Here is a 15,863-nt window from a genome sequence, read left to right on the forward strand (position 1 = left end):
TCAATCTGGTTCAAGCCCGGGCTCTGGTTGGGCCAGTCAAGGACGTTGAGACTTGCCCCGAACCCACTCCTGCATTGTCTTGGCTGTGTGCTTAGGGTCGTTGTCCTGTTGGAAGGTGAACCTTCGCCTCAGTCTGAGGTCTTCATCTAGGATCTCTATGTTCTTTGCTCCGTTAATCTTTCCCTTGACCCTGACAAGTCTCCCAGTTTCTACAGCTGAAAAACATCCCTACTGCATGATGCTGCCACCACCATGCTTCACTGTAGGAATGGTGCCAGGTTTCCTCCAGACGTGGTGATTGGCATTCTGGCCAAAGAGTTCAATCTTGGTTTCACCAGACTAGAGAATCTTATTTCTTATGGTCTGAGAGTCCTTTAGGTCCCTTTTGGCTAACTCCAAGCAGGCTGTCATGTGCCTTTTACTGAGGAATGGCTTCCATCTGACCACTCTACAATAAAGGCCTGATTGGTGGAGTGCTGCAGAGATGGTTTTCCTTCTGGAAGGTTCTCCCATCTCCACAGAACTCTGGCGCTCTGTCAGTGAACATTGTGTTCTTGGTCACCTACCTGACCAAGGCCCTTCTCTCCGATTGCTTAGTTTGGCCTGGCAGCCAGCTCTAGGAAGAGTCTTGATGGTTCCAAACTTCTTCCATTTAAGAATGAGGGAGACCATTGTGTTCTTGGGGACCTTCAATGCTGAATAAATGTTTTTGTGCCCTTCCCCAGATCTGTGGCTCGACACAATCCTGTCTCAGAGCTCTACGCACATTTACTTCAACCTTATTGGTTGGTTTTTGCTCTGACATGCACTGTCAACTGTGGGACCTTATGTAGACCTGTGTGCCTTTCCAAATCATGTCCAATCAATTTAATTTACCACAGGTGGACTCCAATCAAGTTGTGGAAAGATCTTCAAGGATGATCAATGGAAACAGGATTCACCTCAGCTCAATTTCGAGTCTCATAGCAAAGGTCTGAATACTTATTTACATAAGGTATTTCAGTTTATTTATTTTGAATGCATTTGTTTTGTCGTTATTGGGCTATTGTGTGTAGATTTGAGGGGGAGGGAAACGATTTAATCCATTTTAGAACATGGCTGTAACGTAACAAAATGTGGAAAAAGTCAAGGGGTCTGAATACTTTCCAAAGGCACTGTACATCCCCTTGCATTGTCAACTAAACAATTCAATATTCATTTTGTAATATAGTAAATAGCCTAAAGGCTAGCTAATGTAACATTCAACCTTAAAATGAGGAATAGTTCCATGTCCACATTTTGAGGTTACCGTTAATATAAATGTCTTCTTATGTAATGATATTAAGCGTGCATGTTCAAGATAGCATGCATAGGTCATCGCAGGTCTGTGGAGATTTTCAGTTGCTCTAAAAATCTGTGCAGAATCTTGAACGAAAGCACTGACCGACAGCGAACGTCAATGGATGTTGAAATTCAGACATCTATTTTTTACAAGTTTGAACAGTACAGTCGGGGGTTAGGGTGATTCTAAGGGCCTGTGACCCTAAAAATGGGCCTTAAAAAAATGACATTTAGGTCAAAAAAAATGCAATATTAAATTATTAACCTATCATCATTAATATAATATTTTATTTACAATGTATTAATAAAACTAACGGTTTCTTCTTCTTTTATTGTTTTTGGCAAAAACAAAGTACACATCCAGAGAGCCTCTGTATTGCCCAACCTTCACCCCTCTATTTATATGAAATGGTTCGGTCCTGCCCCCAAACCAGGCACGAACTGTACTTGCTAGCAGTGAATTGCTAGTGAGGAGTGCCGGTAGAGCATCATGTCTCAGCTTCCTAAAGATAAATCTGGCTTCCAAAAACGGAAAGACAGGAGAAAGAAAAGAAAGGGCGACAGCATGTCATTCAATTTTTCATAGAGGAAGGTGGGTGTAGTCCGTGAATGGTGGAAATGAACCTGTTAGCTTAGTCCATATTGAAATAGGGTCTTTTTGCTCCCCCAACATTCTCGTTAGTTTCTTAATATATTGACAGAAAATTCGGTGTTTACATTTCGCTCCTTTGCCGACATTTAATCAATGCCATATATATATATATATATATATATATATATATATACAGTTAAGCATATATTGTCAACCAGCACATTAATAAAGTAAGTAACAACTGGTTTCCGTTTCCTGTGTAACATCAATATGAGTAACATCAATATTGCTACATGTTCTCTTTTTTTTATTTTTTTAAATATTTTTTACAACAAAGGCAGACTCCACCTAACTTTGGCTTGTAAGTCCATGTCTGCAATAAATTGGAATGTGAACTGAATGTTCGTTTACTGTCTCTGACTGTCCATTATTATAATTTTTTTTTTTTTTACCTTCACACAAATTCTTTCAGGTGTATATGTCTTCGGATGGCCCTACCAGACCTTGTGTGGGCAGTGTTGATTACATCAGGAGGTGCTTGACCTGAGATGTTTGGATCTTCTTGTTGAGGTGCAGCATTCAACTCTAGATTGTGTTCAGTACCCTGCTGGGCGTCAGCTGGAGCTCTGTTTACTGGCTCTGTGCCAGGCTCCTCAACAGTGGGGAAATCCTTTATTTCTCTGTTCTTCCTCAGGTGTCGCCTGTACCTCCTGAAGACTTGGCCCTGTTCTGTCTTCACCTCGTAGGACCTTTGCTCCACAGGTCTGACTACTGTGCCCCTCTGCCACCACTGTTTCTGTCCTGTGAGTGGCTGAACTCTCACCCTGTCATCTCGTTGCAGCTCTGTGAGATCCTGAGCGGAGGTGTCGTAGTACTTTGCCTGTTTCTATTGTGTTTCTTTTAACTTCTCCAGCTGACAGTTTTTAACTCATTGTAAATAGTGTCTTTGTATGTCTTCCCATGAGCACCATTGCAGGGCTGCTGTCTGTTCCTATTGACAGAGTATTTCTGTGATACAGCAGGGCCAGGTATGGGTCAGCATCTGCTCTCTTTACTTTTGCCATCAGTCTTTTGGCTGTTTTCACTGCCGATTCCACTTTCCCATTACTTTGCGAGTATCCTGGAGACAATGTTTTGTGTGTAAAGTCCCAAGCCTTGCTGAAATGTTGGAACTCGTCTGAAGAGCACTGGGGTCATTGTCTGAGTAAAGGATGTCCGGTATCCCATGATGTGCAAAGTGTGTCTTCAGTTTTCGAATGACTGTTTTTGACTGTGTGTTCTCCAAATGGTCCACTTCCCAGAAGTTGAAGAGATAATCAACTGTGACCATGTAGTCTATGTCGTTGAACTGGAACAGGTCAGTCCCTATTTTTTTTCCCAGGGACGCTTTGGTGCTTCGTGTGGCCTCAACATTTCTTTCTGCTGCTTCGTACCCCATGCAGTGCAGGTGCTACATTGTGCCATGCATGTTCTCAGCTGTGCATTCATGCCTGGCCAGTAGACACACTCACGAGCTCTTCTCAGACATCCCTCTGTTCCTATGTGTGAGGAATGGATTAGCTGCATTATCTCTGACCTGAGGGCAGTAGGCACAACGACTCGCTCACCTCTGAAGATAACTCCATTTTGCACACTCAGCTCACCTCTGTTGTGGAAATACATGGCTACTTCCAAGGGTGCATGTCCTTTCACTTCAGGCCACCCCTGCAGGATCACATTTTTCAGTGTCTGGAGCTCCTTGTCCAGCTCAGTGGTTCTCTGGATGTGCTTTAGTCTCTCGCTTGACACAGGCAGGTAGTGTATCATATTGATTGATTCCACTTCGACCTCCATAAGGCCTCTGTTGTCTTGTTTTGTGAGGTACGCCCTGCTCAGGGTGTCGGCCAGCACCACATGTTTTCCCGGAACATATCGGAGACTGACCTCGTAGTTTTGGAGTCTCATGAGCATGCGTTGTAGTCTTTTTGGTGTGCTGAGGAGAGGCTTTGTCATGATGCTCTCTAGAGGTCTTGTGATCTGACTGCACGTCGACAGTTTGTCCATATGTGAATTGGTGGAACCTCTCCATGCCAAACATCACTGCAAGCAGCTCCTTCTCTATCTGTGCATACCCTTTTTCAGTCTCTGTCAGGGCTCTGCTGGCGTAAGCTATTGGTTGTCCTCCCTGCATCAAGGCTGCTCCTAACCCACTCTCTGAAGCGTCACACGATAGTACAAGCTGCTCTGTTGGGTTGTAGTATTTCAGCACAGGGGTCTGTGCAATGCTATCCCTGATTTTATTGAAAGCCTGCTCATGTCTCTCTGACCACTCCCACAGTGAGTCCTTGTGTGTTAGCTGTCGCAGTGGCTCGCAGAGCTCCGTGGCTAGGTGGTTTACCATGCCCAGGAAGCGCTGCACCCCCTGCACATCTGTAGGCCTAGGCATCTGTTTGATGGCTGTCACTTTTCCTGGGTTCACTTTCAACCCCGCTGATGTTAGCAGGTGGCCAATGTAGGGCACTTCCTTCAGCCTGAGCTGCAGCTTCTCCGGATTCAGCTTGAAATTGGCTTCCTGCATCTGTCCAGGAGCATTTTCAGGTTTTTGTCATGGTCCAGAGTCGCCGCTTTATCATTGTCTCCTCCTCCCACAATCAGGATGTCATCTGCAATGATTTTGACTCCTGGAAGACCTTCCATTGCCTGGTTCAACTTCCTCTGAAAGATTCTTGGGGCCTGGACTGATTTCCATTGGCATGCGCTGCCACCTGTAGCATCACATGGGAGTAGAGAACGTGGTGAGATAGCTGATTCCTCCTCCAGTTCCACATGCCAAAATCAGTTTTTTTTTACATCAAACAGAACACGCGTGCTCTGTTCAGATCTGGCAGCACGTCTTCAATAGTGGGAAGTGAGTAATGGCTCCTCTTGAGAGGTTTCAGATCAATACACACTCTTAGCTTTCCTGGCGGTTTCTTCACTACGATCAGGCTGCTAATCCAATCTGTGCTTTTTTTCAACTGCTTTTATCATCCTTCTTTTCTCTAGACCACTGAGCTCCTCTTTGAGTGGTTTATATAGCGCTACTGGCACTCTTCTCTTTGGCAGCTGGACGGGCGCCACTCGCTCATCCACTTCCAGCTTCATTTTGCCGGGTAAGCATCCATCTCCCTTGAATACATCAGAGTACCCCTGTTTAATTTGCTCTTTAGTCCAGGATCCTGTTGTTTTCTCAATGGCCAGGATGTTGTGATGCTGCACAGTAATCAACTCCATTGCCTGGATAGCCTTACTGCCTAGAATGGGCCTGTGCACATTCTTGTTGACTACGATGAGCTCAACTCGGTAGGTTTTCTTATTGTGTGGATTGATCACTTTAAGTGTGCACTGCCCCAGTGGCGTCAGAGTGCTCTTGTTTATACATCACCAATACCTGACTGCAGGGCTCTATGTGACTGGCTTTTATGAGGTTTGCAGGGATAACATTACAACTAGCACCACAATCAAGCTGAAGTCTGACATTTTGTTGACCTGCATGGTTGCAAAGAGAGCTGCCTTGGGGTCTGTGGTTTTCTCCTGCACCACGTTGATGCTCTCTGACTTTGGCCCTAGTGTGATGCACAGAACATCCTCACCGCTCTGAGTCAGCTGACGCATTTTCCATTGCCAGGACTCTGTTTCTCTTGCTTGTCCCTGCACTTTTGCAAACCGTAGAGAAGTGATAGTTTTTTCCACAATATTGCTACACTATTCATACTAAATCAGTTGTCCCTGCCGCTGCCTGACCGAGGTAAAGACAGTTTCAGGTAGGATATTTGCGCTTTCAAATCACTTGAGCCACAGACTCCAAATAAGTTTCATGATGTTGAAAAATTTGCGCACGACATTGCACAGGTCTTATTTTCATGATTTGGACATTAATACGCTTTGCAAAGCTTATAAACATGTGGAAAGGTGAGATTTTTGAATTCCTAGTTATGTCTCCTTGGTCATGTGACCTACTGACCTCAAACAAGGTTCAGAAGGTACACTCAGTGGGCCTACACATTGCACACCCTTTATTTTGTCCCCTTTCATCTAACACAATTTTACTTGAATTCTTCCAACTTTCTAATTTAAATAGCTCCTTGGTCATGTGACCTACTGACCTCAAACAAGGTTCAGAATGCCAACTTCCCTTACCTACATTGTTATAACATGCCAGAGGCTGTTCACCTTGGAGACCTGCTGCGGATATGAGTACGGCCCGGCATGAGATTTCCACCCTTTCCCCCGGATTTTTTAAGGGTCAGGGAGAGCTCACCGGACTTCGCCGCAACACTTTCCAGGGCTTGGGCCCCTCTCTTGGGGCGAACCCATTCCAGGGCGCCCTGCCCTTCACAAATAAAAGAGAGCTCTCCCTGGGGCTCCCGCCAGCTTCTCCGGGATTGGTCACTTTACCACAGTGGATGCCTCACGGCGCCCGTCTCCGCCAGTCCGTGGAGATTCTGAAAGTAGTTTGAGGTCAGTAGGTCTCATTACCAAGGAGCTATTGAAATGATAAAGTTTGGAAAATGTATGTAAAATCATGTGAGATGAAAATGGACAAACTAAAAGCTGTGCAATATAGAAGGGTAATCAGTGGACATTCTGAACCTTGAGGTCAGTACGTCACATGACCAAGGAGCTATTGAAATTAGAAACATTGATAAATATTTAACATTTAATGTGAAAAGAAAATGGACAAACTAAAGGGTGTGCAATGTGTAGGCCCACTGAGTGGACATTCTGAACCTTGTTTGAAGTCCGTAGGTCACATGATCAAGGAGCTATTGAAATTTGGAAAAATTCATGTAAAATCGTGTGAGATGAAAATGGACAAACAAAAGGGTGTGCAACAAACTCAGCAAAAAAAGAAACGTCCTCTGTCAACTGCGTTTATTTTCAGCAAACTTAACATGTGTAAATATTTGTATGAACATAAGATTCAACAACTGAGACATAAACTGAACAAGTTCTACAGACATGTGACTAACAGAAATTGAATAATGTGTCCCTGAACAAAAGGGGGGGGGGGGTCAAAATCAAAAGTAACAGTCAGTATCTGGTGTGGCCGACATGGACTGCACCAGATTTGCCAGTTCTTGCTGTGAGATGTTACCCCACTCTTCCACCAAGGCACCTGCAAGTTCTGGGTCATTTCTGGTGGGAATGGCCCTAGCCCTCACCCTCCGATCCAACAGGACTCAGACGTGCTCAATGGGATTGAGATCCGGGCTGTTCGCTTGCCATTGTACAACAATGACAGTCTGGTCCAGCAACGGTGGGTTTGTGCCCGTAGGCGACGTTGTTGCCAGTGATGTCTGGTGAGGACCTGCCTTACAACAGGCCTACAAGCCCTCAGTCCAGCCTCTCTCAGCCTATTGCGGACAGTCTGAGCACTGATGGAGGGATTGTGCGTTCCTGGTGTAACTCGGGCAGTTGTTGCCATCCTGTACCTGTCCCGCAGGTGTGATGTTCAGATGTACCGATCCTGTGCAGGTGTTACACGTGGTCTGCCACTGAGAGGACGATCAGCTGTACGTCCTGTAGCGCTGTCTTAGGCTTCTCAGTACCGACATTGCAATTTATTGCCCTGGCCACATCTGCAGTCGTAAGGCACGTTCACGCAGATGAGCAGGGACCCTAGGCATTTTATTTTGGTGTTTTTCAGAGTCAGTAGAAAGGCCTCTTTAGTGTCCCAAGTTTCCATAACTGTGACCTTAATTGCCTACCATCTGTAAACGGTTAGTGTTTTAACGACCGTTCCACAGGTGCATGTTAATTAATTGTTTATGGTTCATTGAACAAGCATGGGAAACAGTGTTTAAACCCTTTACAATGAAGATCTGGGAAGTTATTTGGATTTAATTATGTTACCGTCATTCTGTTGTCAGGTGTTAATCCCCTTCACTTACTGTAGTTCAATAATCAAAATAGATTTTTTTTCAAACTCAAGGGGCTATATTGTCGGCTGTCATTTAAGCAAGCGCAATTGTCAAACGCACGCTCGTTTGCAATTTCGACCTGTTAATGCCAGCTCTCTTCTGTTTTCAAACCCTAGCGCCAGGATTGGTTTTATAAGCTTGCTTGCGCTGAAGTGAGAGGGGTGCAAGTAGCCGAGGTGTGTTCTTTAGTGTGCTAATTTCAGGCAGCGCTGTTGGGGTTATTTAAGACCAACCAAAAGCTGGTCTTAGTGGTAAAGCAGTTGGTTATGGCATGGATTTTGACAATGGAAGCACAGCCTATCCAGCTGTGACGCACAGTGCCCCTATGCACATGGAACAAGACAGCAGCACCTAGATATTCTGCCAGACCTGGGCCCTGACAGTAAATCTCAGTAAGACAAAAAATAATGGTGTTCCAAAAAATGTCCAGTCGCCAGGACCACAAATACAAATTCCATCTAGACACTGTTGCCCTTGAGCACACAAAGAACTATACATACCTCGGCCAAAACTATGATCACTTGGCTACATAGCTGGTGCCTGCTGGACTGTCCATTAATCACGGTACTCCATTCTGTTTGTTTATTTTTTATCTGTCGGCCCCAGCCGCGAACTCAGGCTCTGTGTGTAGTTAATCCGACCCTCTCTGCCTAGTCATCGCCATTTTACCTGCTGTTGTTGTGTTAGCTGATTAGCTGTTGTTGTCCCACCTGTTGTTGTCCCACCTGTTGTTTTAGCTAGCTCTCCCAATCAACACCTGTGTTTACTTTATGCCTCGCTGTATGTCTCTCTCAAATGTCAATATGCCTTCTATACTGTTGTTCAGGTCAGTTATCATTGTTTTAGTTTACAATGGAGCCCCTAGTTCCACTCTTCATACCTCTGATACCTCCTTTGTCCCACCTCCCACACATGCGGTGACCTCACCCATTACAACCAGCATGTCCAGAGATACAACCTCTCCAGTGCCTGGGCTTACCTCCGCTGTACCCGCACCCCACTATACCCCTGTCTGCGCATTATGCCCTGAATATATTCTACCACGCCTAGATATCTGCTCCTTTTATTCTTTGTCCCCAACGCTCTAGGCGACCAGTTTTGATAGCCTTTAGCCGCACCCTCATCCTACTCCTCCTCTGTTCCGCGGGTGATGTGGAGGTAAACCCAGGCCCTGCATGTCCCCAGGCACCCTCATTTGTTGACTTCTGTGATCGAAAAAGCCTTGGTTTCATGCATGTCAACATCAGAAACCTCCTCCCTAAGTTTGTTTTACTCACTGCTTTAGCATACTCCGCCAACCCTGATGTCCTTGCCGTGTCTGAATCCTGGCTTAGGAAGGCCACCAAAAATTCTGAGATTTCCATACCCAACTATAACATTTTCCATCAAGATAGAACTGCCAAAGGGGGAGGAGTTAGCCTGCAAAGTAATGTCATACTTTCCAGGTTCATACCCAAATAGTTCGAACTACTAATTAAAAAAATTAATCTCTCCAGAAATAAGTCTCTCACTGTTGCCGCGGTGCACCTCAGCCACGCTCAAGGTACTAAACGATATCATAACCGCCATCGATAAAAGACAGTACTGTGCAGCCGTCTTCATCAACCTGGCCAAGGCTTTCGACTCTGTCAATCACCATATTCTTATCGGCAGACTCAGTAGCCTCGGTTTTTCTAATGACTGCCTTGCCTGGTTCACCAACTACTTTGCAGACAGAGTTCAGTGTGTCAAATCAGAGGGCATGTTGTCCGGTCCTCTGGCAGTCTCTATGGGGGTTCCACAGGGTTCAATTCTCGGGCCGACTCTTTTCTCTGGAAATATATCAATGATGTTGCTCTTGCTGCGGGCAATTCCCTGATCCACCTCTATGCAGACGACACCATTCTGTATACTTCTGGCCCTTCCTTGGACACGGTGCTCTCTAACCTCCAAACGAGCTTCAATGCCATACAACACTCCTTCTGTGGCCTCCAACTGCTTTTAAACGCTAGTAAAACCAAATGCATGCTTTTCAACCGTTCGCTGCCTACGCCCGACTAGCATCACCACCCTGGATGGTTCTGACCTAGAATATGTGGACATCTATAAGTACCTAGGTGTCTGGCTAGACTGTAAACTCTCCTTCCAAACTCATATCAAACATCTCCAATCTAAAATCAAATCTAGAGTCGGCTTTCTATTTTGCAACAAAGCCTCCTTCACTCACGCCGGCAAACTTACCCTAACAAAACTGACTATCCTACCGATCCTTGACTTCGGCAATGTCATCTACAAAATAGCTTCCAATATTCTACTCAGCAAACTGGATGCAGTTTATCACAGTGCCATCCGTTTTGTTACTAAAGCACCTTATACCACCCACCACTGCGACCTGTATGCTCTAGTCGGCTGTCCCTCGCTACATATTCGTCACCAAACCCATTGGCTCCAGGTCATCTACAAGTTCATGCTAGGTAAAGCTCCGCCTTATGGACAAACACCAAATAATGCATGCAGAACAGAATTAGGCCGATACTCGCTGATTATCAAAATCCAGAAAAGAGCAGTTAAATTCTACAACCACCTAAAAGGAAGCGATTCCCAAACCTTCCACAACAAAGCCATCACCTACAGAGAGATTAACCTGGAGAAGAGTCCCTTAAGTAAGCTGGTCCTGGGGCATTGTTCACAAACAAACACCCCACAGAGCCCAGGACAGCAACACAATTATACCCAAGAAATGAATGAGAAAAACTATATATAATTACTTGACACATTGAAAAGAATTAACAAAAAAAACAGCAAACTATAATGGTATTTGGCCCTAAACAGAGAATACACAGTGGCAGAATACCTGACCACTGTGACTGACCCAAACTTAAGGAACACTTTGACTATGTACAGACTCAGTGAGCATAGCCTTGCTATTGAGAAAGGCCGCAGTAGGCAGACCTGGCTCTCAAGAGAAGATAGGATATGTACACACTGCTCACAAAATGAGGTGGAAACTGAGCTGCACTTCCTAACCTCCTGCCAAATGTATGACCATATATGAGACATATTTACCTCACATTACACAGATCCACAAAGAATTAGAAAATAAACCCAATTTCGATAAACTCCAATACATACTTGGTGAAATACCAGTGTGCCATCACGGCAGCAAGATTTGTGACCTGTTGCCACAAGAAAAGGGCAACCAGTGAAGAACAATCACCTTTTATAAATACAACCCATATTTGTATTTACATATTTATGTTTATTTATTTTCCCTTTTGTACTTTAACTATTTACACATCGTTACAACACTGTATATATATATGACATTTGAAATGTCTTTTCTTTTGGAACTTTGAGTGTAATGTTTACTGTTCATTTGTATTGTTTATTTTACTTTTTTTACTCTTTGTTTTGTCTACTTCACTTGCTTTGGCAAAGTTAAAATATGTTTCCCATGCTAATTCCCTGAATTTAATATAATTTCTGTGCTTTTTGTGCCATTTCCTTGTAGGTTGTTTTTTTGGTCCTGCTCAATGCATTCGCCAAGTAGTTAAGACTGTCAAAGGTTTTGGCTCCTTAGACTGCTTTGAAATAAATCTTAATCACCAAAGCTTTATTAAAAGATTAAGTTGGGAGCATCACCTTTTTTTTATCTACGTATGTGATTGTACAGTATTTTAGATGTGCGTAAAAACCCCTCCATGTAGGCTATACATATGACTGAACGATGATCTGGTGACTTTTTTTTACTTGTTACTGTAGCCTATGCTATTTAATAAACTGTATCAATCTACAACAGACTAGATAGAGAATATTCCGTGTCCCCAGATGAATTGAAGTTGATGACAAAGCAAAGATAGTCAATAACCTACAGAATTTGAGACAATTACATGCAGTATTGAGCCACGAAGGTGGCCAAGCCGTTGTCACACCTATAATTCATTTATTCATCAAAATCCAGCCATTTTACGTCACCTCCAGCTCTTGTCCTCATAATTTCCGCAAACATATTTCTGACACACACCCAGATTTACCAATGTGTTTTTAGGTTTGTTAAAATAGAGCCCAAGGTGTCATTTCATAGCTGACACTGTCACGCCCTGGCCTTAGTATTTTGTGTTTTCTTTATTATTTTGGTCAGGCCAGGGTGTGACATGGATGATTTATGTGGTGTGTTTTGTCTAGGGGTTTTGTAGGTTATGGGATTGTGTTTAGTTAAGTATTCTAGGTAAGTCTGTTTGCCTGGAGTGGTTCTCAATCAGAGGCAGGTGTTTATCGTTGTCTCTGATTGGGAACCATATTTAGGCAGGAAAATATTCTTTAGGTATTTTGTGGGTGATTGTTCCTGTCTCTGTGTTTTGCACCAGTTAGGACTGTTTTCCACGTTGTCTTATTTTGTATTTGTATAGTGTTTACGTTTTCGTCTTTAATTAAAGATGTTTAATAATAACCACGCTGCATTTTGGTCCGCGTCTCCTTCCCAGGAAGAAACCCGTAACAGACACTTCATTTTTTCTGCAGCCATCTTTTGAATCTTAATTCAGAATAGACATTTAAGAGTTTTTGGAAAACTTGGTCACAAACTGAGGGAGATTTTACTGTCATTCTGTCACAAAACTTTACATGTGCACTGTTCTTCAATTGCATGTGTTTTTGCAAAATTGTTAGTGGAAATAGTCATTGGGCATAGAGTTGTATGATTTGTTTAACATTGTAATCAATGGTTTTTGTTTGGCATACATTTTGAGAGGAAAAATCAGAGGCTCAGCATCATTCCGTATTTTTATTTAACTAGGCAAGTCAGTTAAGAACAATTTCTTATTTACAGTGACGGCCTACACGACGCTGGGCCAATTGTGCGCCACCCTATGGGACTCCCAATCACAGCAAGTTGTGATACAGCCTGGATTCAAACCAGGGTGTCCGTAGTGACGTCTCCAGCACTGAGATAGTGCCTTAGACCGCTGTGCCACTCGGGAGCTCAACTCGCCAGAAACGAATCCCCTCACTTCCTTGCCATGTTTTCTTTCAACTCCCAGTACACTACTTTGGTACATTTTAATAAACTGATACATTGTAGCTGCTCGAGTGCAATATTTATTTATCCAAAACAATGTTTTCATAATTGTAGAGCTCTTAGAAGTTGGGGTTACAAAAATGTACTATGATCTGTCCCAAACATATTGTGTGGGGCATTAAATTCAATGTCACTGGAGCGTGAGAAATGACACAAGACAAAAGGTGCTCTCATTGTGTGTTCCTCCAACAGGAAGTGGCAGAGAAAGCACTGGGTGCAGAGGGCCTCTTTCTCTTCTCCTCCTTGGACAAAGACCATGACCCTTTCCTCAGTTCAAACCATCACAGAGAAACTCACAGGTTCACCACCAGCCTTGCTATGCATCCTAACACGTTAAAATCCAATATGCTTCATCTTTCTGGTTCTCTGTAAATCAGTTAGTAGAGCATGGCACTTGCAATGCCAGGATAGTGAGTTCAATTCCTGGTACCACCCATACGTGGTCCCGGGAACGCATGCATGACTAAGTTGCTTTGCATAAAAGTGTCAGCTAAATACCATTTATTATTAAACCCAACACACACACAATCATTTGTTGGTGACCTCTTGCGCACCTTCCCGCAGGGATCACACATCCAGTGGATTTTGAGGAGCAAGTGACCGATGACCCTAATGGAGAGACCCTAACCCTGGAGTCCAAGATGCAACCTCTGCAGCTTGACAAAATGATGAAGAGTAGACCCAGCAAAACACTCGCATAATTACTGGGTTTTGCCTTACTGTGATTTAAGCTAAAGTTATTTGTAATCCAGCTCAAGAATAGATTACATCCTACCTTGTAAACGTTTTACTGCTGTCTATGACTGGGTTATAAAGTATGAAATTACTTATGGTGATAAATGACAAAAAAGAGAATAAGGTTCAAATAGGCATTCCAACAGTTAGCAGAGAAAGCCTCAGATGGTTTCACCTGTCTCTGTGCTTGTCTCCACCCGCCACCAGGTGTCTCCCATCTCTCCGTGTTCTCTGTCTGTTGCCAGTTTGTTTTGTTTGTTTGTCAAGCCTACCACCATTTTTCCCCTTGCGCCTGTATGTTTCTAGTTCCTGTTTTTGACCATTCTGCCTGCCCTGGATACTGACCTCTGTCTGCCCTTGACCTGTCGTTTTGCCTGCCCCCTGTTCTAGTAATAAACTTTTGCTACTTTGACACTGTCTGCATCTGGGTCTTCCCTATAACGTGATCCAGATTTCACAATTAAGTCTGTCTCACCAGGTTACCCATAGTTCCCTGAGTGGGCTGAGATCCTGGTAGCATTCTGCTGTGACCTCCACATCCTTCTCTGCCAGCCAGTTCAGGGACTTCCTGCCCCCCAAAAAACACAGGGGAGCTGGGATACACCTGGTTGGTCATTCAGAGTGAGCTCAACATATTCACTGGGTACCTGCCAAACAATCGCTACCACCCTTCTGCACCACGAGGAAAAAAGGTACTGTCTCTGGAAGTGACTGTATCTGATCTTTCATATTCAGTTTGATTTAAAAAATAATAATAATCCTCACATAAACCCTTAGCAAAGACTAAGTGTTACTTTGACTATGATACGTCTACATTATTATTAACTCAGTATAGTCTGTCTAGTGTTATCAGCAGCAAATTGTATCAAATTTGTTTGAATGAAATACATGATCATAGCAGTGACTGTGTTTGTTTCCCCACAGGTTCTCATTCACTCCCTGCTGAGTATGTTCCACCCACGGCCTTTCAAGTCCCGCTTCGCCGCTCCGTGGCCTGCATTCGGGCCGCCAGAGACTTCTATCTGGACATAGTCTTCAGGTGAGGAAACTCTGGGATTCCTCATCAAGCCTAGTCCAGTGAGTTTAAAACTTGTTTCCATGTTATTACCCCTGTAACAGCTGCAGATCCCAGCCTATGGAATAAAAGTTCTTACCTTCTAAACTCCTCTGTGGTAATAATGTGCTCCATACGGTCAAAAACAAGTTTAATTTAAGAACACGAGTGGGGCTTTTAATATTAAATCTAATTTGTGCCAACAAAAAAATTATCCACAGGCCTAATGAACACATGCTCAAACTCGAGCAGTTTTGATAGACACAAAGGGGAAATTTGTAGTTGGTAGATCCATATTTTTGATTTTTTGTACTTACCAACATTTTCGTGATATCCATAGTTAGTTAGTCTTGTCCCATCGCTGCAACTCCCGTAGGGACTAGGGAGAGGCGAAGGTCGAGGGACATGTATCCTCCAAAACACAACCCCGCCAAGCCGCACTGCTTCTTGACACACTGCTCGCTCAACCTGGAAGCCAGCCACACGAATGTGTTGGTGGAAACGCAGTATAGCTGGCAACCGAAATCAGCGTGCATGTGCCCGGCCGTCACAAGGAGTCGCTAGAGCGCGATTGGACAAGGACATCCCAGCCAGCCAAACCTTCCCCTAACTTGGACGACCCTGTGCCAATAGTGCACCGCCTCTGGATCAAACCTGGATCTGTACTGACACCTCTAGTGCTTTAGACCGCTGTGCCACTTGGGAGGACACTACATCCATTTTTGTTACTTGTAAATTAATTATATATATATACCTATTGAAGAATAAAACCTATGAATGCCTCATGAGCTTAGTTCAACTATCACACCCCATGAGAACCCAAAATATAAGCTTGTTTTTCTCCAATGTTTGAAAACATAAATGTAAACAAACACCCTTATAGCCTCACTGAACATGGTTAAAACAATAATTGTGATATCATGGATGGTCAGTCCTTGCATCCATAGCGGTCTTAATCTGAGAGTGGATACCTTTCTCCAGGCCCATCCCTCAGCTTTTTAACCAAAAGACGCAACTTTGTTATTGTTTCAACTGTGGATTCGCCCTTTAAAACAGCTGCAAATGATCAAGATATCAAAGTGTCACCAACAAAAATGTAAACAACAGGCCTATAGCAAATGCAGAACATGGTATACATTTTTCGGTAGTGCTCAAAGCATTCCA

At 43.8% G+C, this 15,863-nt stretch overlaps 1 long non-coding RNA gene across 1 annotated transcript in view; it reads left to right on the forward strand.

The window, feature by feature from the left end:
• Positions 1 to 14,810, forward strand: part of LOC110505293 (uncharacterized) — a 21,176-nt gene extending 6,366 nt beyond the window's left edge. Inside the window, exons 2-4 of the long non-coding RNA XR_005039577.2 lie at positions 13,103 to 13,209; positions 14,124 to 14,337; positions 14,570 to 14,810. This is a non-coding gene — a long non-coding RNA (uncharacterized LOC110505293). The remainder of the gene's footprint in view (positions 1 to 13,102; positions 13,210 to 14,123; positions 14,338 to 14,569) is intronic.
• Positions 14,811 to 15,863: the final 1,053 nt, after the last annotated feature.

Source organism: Oncorhynchus mykiss, chromosome 25, assembly GCF_057628025.1.
Source record: "Oncorhynchus mykiss isolate SJ-2025 chromosome 25, ASM5762802v1, whole genome shotgun sequence".
Classification (NCBI taxonomy): Eukaryota; Metazoa; Chordata; class Actinopteri; order Salmoniformes; family Salmonidae; genus Oncorhynchus; species Oncorhynchus mykiss.